The following is a 7,593-nucleotide window of genomic DNA, read 5'->3' as shown; positions in this document are numbered from 1 at the left end:
CTTTTATTAAAGCATATAGTTAAGTTTGTACCCTTGAATTCTTTACTCACCCATCATTAGATGCAGATTCTATTAAGTAGCAGAAATACTAAAACAGTGCCCTAGGAAGCCATGGGGAAAGACGATTGGAAATGTAGAACTTGTTAGTTCATATACACCTGCCATAATTTCATCAGAAAAAAACACCTAAGTACCTGACACATGGCTGATGTTAACAGGTGAGTAAGTTAGATATTGTGTTAGTTGTTTAGATTGACAGGTAACTGACTCATTAGTTCACCTGATTATTTGTTTTCTACATCATCAGTGTATGTCAATCATAGTTACCCAAAACATTATGTCACATTATGGTGGCTGCTCAATTTCAGAAGACAGATCACATAATGATATGTAGCTGAACACTATTGACAGAGGTGACTGCTTTTCAAACAGACAAAATTCTGTTAATCACTGATTGGATTAAAACACAAAAGTAAATCAATCAACCAACCAACCAATCAAAAATCCAGGAACTGTATGTTGAAGTAGTTGAAAATCTGCAGAAGATAGGGGGGAAAAAAGTTAGTCAGGATGGAGGAACCCTAGGACATCCAGGAGAATAATAAGAGGGAATAATAACAGAGTCTCTTAATTCTTTTTTTTTTTGTTGTTTTTTTTAATAATAAATTTCTTTTTTATTATTTATTCAATTAGAATGAGTTAAGTTCAGGCTGAGTTGCAGGTTTTGTTGCTGTTCTATTTTCCCTTGTTTGTTTAGTTATTTTTACAATTTTATGGAGTTAACAATTTATGCAAAATAAAGTGTATCTAATAAAGTTTAGAACTTGAGATTTGATACCTGTATATACCTGTGAATCCATTACCAAAATCAAGATAATGAACTTCAAAAGCTTCCTTAGGCACTCTGGCAATTTATCCCTGGAGGCGTTGTAATGTTTCAATTGACTAGGCTGAACTATTTCTCTAGGATGTCCCTTCCCTGTTTGTTTCCTGTTATGGTGAACCACCAGAGAGATTATTTGGGATATTTGGAGAATAGAATAAAGCAGAAGCCATTTGGTAGCTCACACAGGTTGTTTTTATCTGCTGGTTTACCTTGTTGGTAGGAGATGGGTGGATTTATTTTGTCGATAATTGTTCCATTTTCACCTGGATTTTTTTTCTTCTTCTTCAACTCCAAATCCGGTTATCAATGTTTAGCTCTGTGGCAAAATGTCCAAGCTTTTATAGGACACCAGTAAACCTGAGCTCAGAGGCGACAACACCTAACACAGGTTTCAATTCTTCCTCATGCTATGTTAGACACTGGCTTTACATTCATCACATAAATGAACTCAAAATTGAGAGTGGACCTATATGTACACGCCAAAACTTTAAAACTCCGAAAGTAACAGAGAAAATCTAGATGACTTTGGGTTTAGTAATGATCTTTTAGCTACAACACCATAATCCGTGAAAGAAATATGTATAAGCTGGACTTCATTAAAATTAAAAACCTCTGCTCTGCAAAAGATAATGTCAAGAAAATGAGAAGACACGGCACATACAGGGAGACAAGATTTGAGAAAACACATCTAAAAAGGATTGTCAACTCAAATACACAAAATCTTAGAATTCAACAATCTGAAAAAGAACAATATTAAAAAATGGGCCAAAGATCTTGACAGACACCTCACCCAAGATACTACAGAGATGGCAAATAAGCACACAAAAAGATGACCCACATCATGTGTAATCAGGAAAATGTAAATTAAAACAATAAGGAGATACCATCACTACACACAATCCTGGAACATGACAACACCCAATGCTGATGAGGATGTGGAGAAAAATGAACTCTCATCTGTTGCTGGTAGAATGTGAGATGGTCTAGCAACTTTGGAAGACAGTTTGGCGGTTTCTTGCAAAATTAAACACATTTTTACCATACGATCCAGCAATCACTCATCTTGATATTTACCCAAATGAGATGAAAACATGTCCACGCAAAAACCTGCACATGGATCTTTATAGCAGCTTTATTCATAATTGCCCAAACTTAGAAGCAGCTAAGATACCTGTTAGTAGGTAAATGGATAATCTATGATACTTCTAGAAAATAGAATATTATTCAGTGCTAAAAATAAATGAGCTATCAAGTCATGAAAATACACAGAGGAAACTTAAGTGCACGTCACTAAGTGAAAAAACCAATCTGAAATTTTATGATTCCAACTACATGGCATTCTGGAAAAGGAAAAACAATGAAGACAGTAAAATCAATGGTTTTCAGTGGCTGAGCGATAGGGAGTGATGAGTAGGCAGGCCACAGAGGATTTATGTCTATATATCATCAATATCTGTATTATTCTCAACAACCTATATCATCTACCTAGCTATATCTTTATATGTCTATCAATCATTATACATTTTTTCCAAATCTATAGAATGAACACTCACTGAGAGTGAACCATAATGCAAAATATGGATTTTGGGTAATTATGATGTATCAATATAGGTTCATCAGTTGTAACAAACATACCTCTCTGCTGAAGGAGGGAAATAGGGAAGGCTGTGTGTGTATGAGGTCCATGGGTATATAGGAAATCTCTGTACCTTCCTTTCAATTTTGTTGTATACCTAAAAGTGCTCTAAAATTAGCACCTTAAATATTGTCCCTTTCTGAAACAGATTTCTAGGACTATCTGGCCTGATGATATTTGCATAAACATTAAGTAAAATGTAGTAGACAAAAAAATAGGGAGTCAAAGTTTTCTTAGTTTTCATTTTCTCTTGCTTTCTACCTGAGGACAAAGCCACCAAGGGCCAAGAGGTACACCCCTACCCACCAAGGGCCAAGGGGTAAAGAGAATATTTAGTAGATAGGACAATTAGATAGATTCACCTTAGTTATGAGTCCCACCTGAAATTCCAAGGGATGAGCTTCATTATTATTGGTTACGGAGAATCAAATTAAGTTATTGGCATTCATATTCTTTCAGTTTATTTCTTGGCTCTGCTTTTCTTTACCCTAGTTTCACAGTGAGGTAAACATGCTCTATTTAATGAACTCCTGAAAGTTCTGGGTTTATTTTTATAGCTGTAATTATAACAGAAAAGAATATTCTAACATTTACAAAATATTTATCACATTGAGTTTTACTGAACTGACTTTAGTTTCATGCCCAACACTAATTGAGTTCTTATTTGTAGAGAGAATGTGATCATTTGTAAAGCCCAGAGTAGAAGTGTAGTCTTGAACTAATCATGGAGTCCAAAGCCTTGATTAGCTAACTATGGTTTATAGATCCGCATATGAATTACAGAAGTCATTCTACCAAAAGAAGATAATGAAAAAAAAGAAAAAAAGAAAAGAGAAGAAATGGAAGAAAAAAGAAAAATTTATTGAAATAGAGAAAGGTGTGTATGTGTGTATGTGAGAGAGAGGGAGAAAGAGAGAAAAAGTCAGAAAAGACAGTGAGAGAGAGGGAGATTATTTAGGATATACAAAAGCAATTATCTACTTCAAAACAATTTGACTCTATACCAGACCATATGGTAAAACTGTAGGAAGCATCCTCTAAGTAAATAACTGCTACATTACGAAGTTTTCCAGATTTTTAAGTAGCATATCACATATACAAAATGACAAAGCACTACAATAAATTACATTAGCAGGCAATGGAATCAGCATGAGAATCTCTAATTGCATCTCTACACTCAATCCCAAAACTGAATCCATCATCATTTCAGAATACACGTAGATGAGTCTTTGCTACAAACTGATTAGGGATTGCTGGTACTGGATAGACATAGCCTCTGTAATCAAGCAGAAATGAATTTGAATTCTGTTTCTCTGACTAGCTATGTGACGAGAGTAACTTATCGTACCTCTCCAAAGTGCATTTTTTACAAGATAAAATCAGAATAATTTATTCTACAAGTTTTCATTTTATTTTGTTTTTTAATCTGAAGAATACTGATTTTATGCTTTCAAAATAGCCTTAAAATATCTCAAAATAAAAAAAACTTGTTATATTATAGATGTAGAAATTAAGGAATACAGTTAGTTCCAAGATGAAGAAGGAATAGTTGAGAAAGCATCAAATATGATCTTTCTCTCCAGGATGCATTTTATTCTTAATCAAAGTTACTTGATTTAGTATACATACATGAGTCAGTATTTATTTACTTATTTACTTATATGGCATAAAATGTAAAATAAAAATAATATACCATATAATATTTTATTACACTAGCATAGTGGGTTTTTTTTTCAATTCTCAAGACAAAGGATGATATTGATATTTTAATCTCAACTTCCCACTTTTAAATATATTTATTTAAAACAATAGAGAATGTGTATCAGGACATAAAAGCCAAAGAAAGGTAAAATCCCAAGGAAGATATATAATTGTTTCGAACTTAAAAGATTTTGCAGAAAATCAAATATAAGTACAAAATATACCACATAGATATAAAAATAATTAACTCTCCATGAACTAATATATAAAGTTGACTAAAATAATCTTTCAAGTATTTGCTACATTTAAATGGAAGAAGCAGAGAAGAAATGAGTCAAATTTGAGAATGTTGGGATGCCTGGGTGTCTCAGTGGTTGGGCGTCTGCTTTCAGCTCAGGGCGTGATCCTGGGGTCCTGGGATCTAGTCCGGAATCAGACTCCCAAAGGGGAGCCTGCTTCTCTCTCTTCCTGTGTCTCTGCCCCTCTCTCTGTGTCTCTCATGAATAAATAAGAAAAATATTTTTTAAAATGTTTTTAAAAATTGAGAATGCTTACAATGGAACAGAAAAATAAAATGCTTGCTTCACTTGCTGTTTCCTTAGAGTATAAATAAAGGGATTCAAAAGTGGAGCAACAGAAGTATTGAGAACTGCCACTCCCTTCATCAAGGATATCCTCTGTTTGACTGAGGGTTTAAGGTACATAAAGATGCAGCTGCCATATGAGAGGGAGATGACAATCATGTGAGAAGAACAGGTGTAGAAAGCTTTTTTCTCTGGTTGACAGAAGGAATTTTTAAAATTGTCAGGGCAATATATGTGTATGATAGATTTACTAATGCCAAAGTGACCAGCAGAGTCACCAAAGCTAAGATGAAACTCATCATTTCCAACACGTGTCTGTCTGTGCAGGAGATCTGCAGGAGGGGAGCAGTGTCACAGTAGAAATGATCAATGACATTGGAATCACAGAAGTCCAGGCTTAAGCCTAAAATGAGTCCTGGAAAGATGATGAGGAAACCAGTGATCCAAGAGCTAAGGACTAGCTGGATACAGATTTTGCTGCTCATAATGGTTGTGTAATGCAGGGGCCTGCAGATGGCGACATAACGATCGTAGGACATGACAGCCAGGAGGTAACATTCAGATGCTCCAAGAAGGAAGGCAAAGCAACTGAGTTGCACGACAGTTATAAGAAATGGTTTTGTCACTAGTTGCCATGCTTACAAGCAATTTGGGGATGCAGACTGTCATATAAGAAATTTCTAAGAAAGAAATATTTCGAAGAAAGAAATACATAGGGGTCTTGAGATGTGAGTCCAGCAAAGTGAGGGTAATAATAACTAAGTTGCCTGAGATGCTTAGCAATTAAGTGAGGAGCAGGAAGACAAATAGCACAATCTTCAGTTTGGGGTCCTCCATCAATCCTGCTAAGATAAATACTGTCACAGTTGTACGGTTTTCCATCTTGACCTTTTGATACGCTTCTGCTCTGGTAAAAATATTGAGAAAACAATATGCACAAGAACCAATAGTAAATTATGAAGATAATTATGTCAGAATATTAGTAGTTGCTATTGATTATACATACTAATAAGGCACATTTTTGAAATGATTAATGTAAGATAAACTCTAACAAAAACTAGTACTTATATTTTTTATTATTTTTATTACTTTATTTTTGAGGAAAGACAAATATTTTCTACAAATCTGATGAATAAAAAACTATCTTATAAATCATCTTTGCAGTCTGGCTTAGATTTATGGTAATGAGGTAAAGAAATGAACAAGCATGTGAAAAAATCATTTCTACTTTTCTCAGTATGTAAGCGCTAAGATGTCACAGTACTACTCAGCCTGATGACTGTATAAATATCATTGCCTCAAGGAACTGGCCATGAGTGCAACAGAGAAACAAGGTGATATATAAATACTTATGATGGTTGAAAATAGAAATCAAGCGTAGATTTAAGTTTAATTCCGGAAGTAATTCCGGTAACAACTGTAGCTCTTCCCTGGTTTGGCCTGCGCTGCCTCTACTTAGATAATGAACACTCTTTCTTGGTCCTGATTTTTTTATTCCTATAAATCAGTGTTTTGTTCCTATTCCATCTCTTCATTTCTTCACTTTTACTGCCTCCTATGACAATATTAAACTTATCTGATTGCATAGTAAAACGAACTTGAACAGAATTAAACTAATTCAGTGTTTCTTCTGGTTATAGTTCTGAAAACAGGAAGAGAATAAGAATAATGAGGAGAAATGCAAAATAAAGTGAATAAGTGTTCAAAGAGAAGGGAAATAGAGAAGAAAAAGTAAAAAAGAGAAGGAAGACAAAAGAAGTAGAAAAGAGGTAAGACAGTAAGGGAAGGCTATAAAGATAAGAACTTACCATTAAGATTGGATTTTTCTTCAGATGTGACAGTGACTGGTATTTAGCTCTGGGCCTCTTACCTGATAGATAGAAATGAGTTACAGCAAAACTGTAATTTACCTCCACCAAGGGGAATACAGAGAAGAAACTCTGGCAAATTTGACTCAGATGATCTGTCACTTGGCAAGTGTTTTTAGACACTGGCAAGTAATGCTGACTGCCCCCAAATAATGTGGTAACTCAACAGATAAGCCCGTGCAAATGGAGTTGACTATGTGGTTGAATATTACATAAGCTCTCATTAAGCTAAATGTCATGAAAACTCCCAGGTATAAACATTTCATTCCTTGAGGGCAACTTTCTTGTTTGATGACTTCATTATCAGTTACGCTTCTCTAAGGAGTTCATCACCAATATGAATCACTTATTAAATAATTATTTTTAGTTTCACTGGTAGAATTTAGTGTATTCATGTGCTGCATACAGCACCTGATGCTCATTAACATCCAGTGCCCTCCTTAGTGCCCATCCCCACACCCATCTTCCCTCCAGAAATCCTCAGTTTGCTCCCTGTAGTTAAAAGTTTCTTATGGTTTGCCTCTAAGTTTTTATCTTATTTTATTTTTCCCTCTACTCCCCTATGTTGATTTGTTTTGTTTCTTAAATTCCACATGAGTGAAATCATATAATAATGTCTTTCTATGACAGACTTATTTCGCTTAGCATAATACCCTATAGTTCCATCCACATCATTGCAAATGGCAAGATTTCATTATTACTGTTACTTTTTAAATAAATTTATTTTTTATTGGTCTTCAATTTGCCAACATACAGAATAACACCCAGTGCTTATCCCTACAAGTGCCCCCTCAGTGCCCATCACCCATTCACCCCCACCCCCCGCCCTCCTCCCCTTCCACCACCCCTAATTCGTTTCCCAGAGTTAGGAGTCCTCATGTATTGTCTCCCTTTCTGATATTTCCTACCCATTTCTTC

At 34.9% G+C, this 7,593-nt stretch overlaps 1 pseudogene; it reads right to left on the bottom strand.

Annotated features, from left to right (window-relative positions):
- Positions 1–4,240: 4,240 nt before the first annotated feature.
- Positions 4,241–5,689, bottom strand: LOC144311582 (olfactory receptor 6C76-like; annotated as a pseudogene).
- Positions 5,690–7,593: the final 1,904 nt, after the last annotated feature.

The sequence above is a fragment of the Canis aureus genome, chromosome 3 (assembly GCF_053574225.1).
Source record: "Canis aureus isolate CA01 chromosome 3, VMU_Caureus_v.1.0, whole genome shotgun sequence".
Lineage (NCBI taxonomy): Eukaryota > Metazoa > Chordata > Mammalia > Carnivora > Canidae > Canis > Canis aureus.
The sequence above is the reverse complement of the archived record's forward strand: the minus strand, read 5'-3'. Positions and strand labels throughout refer to the sequence as shown.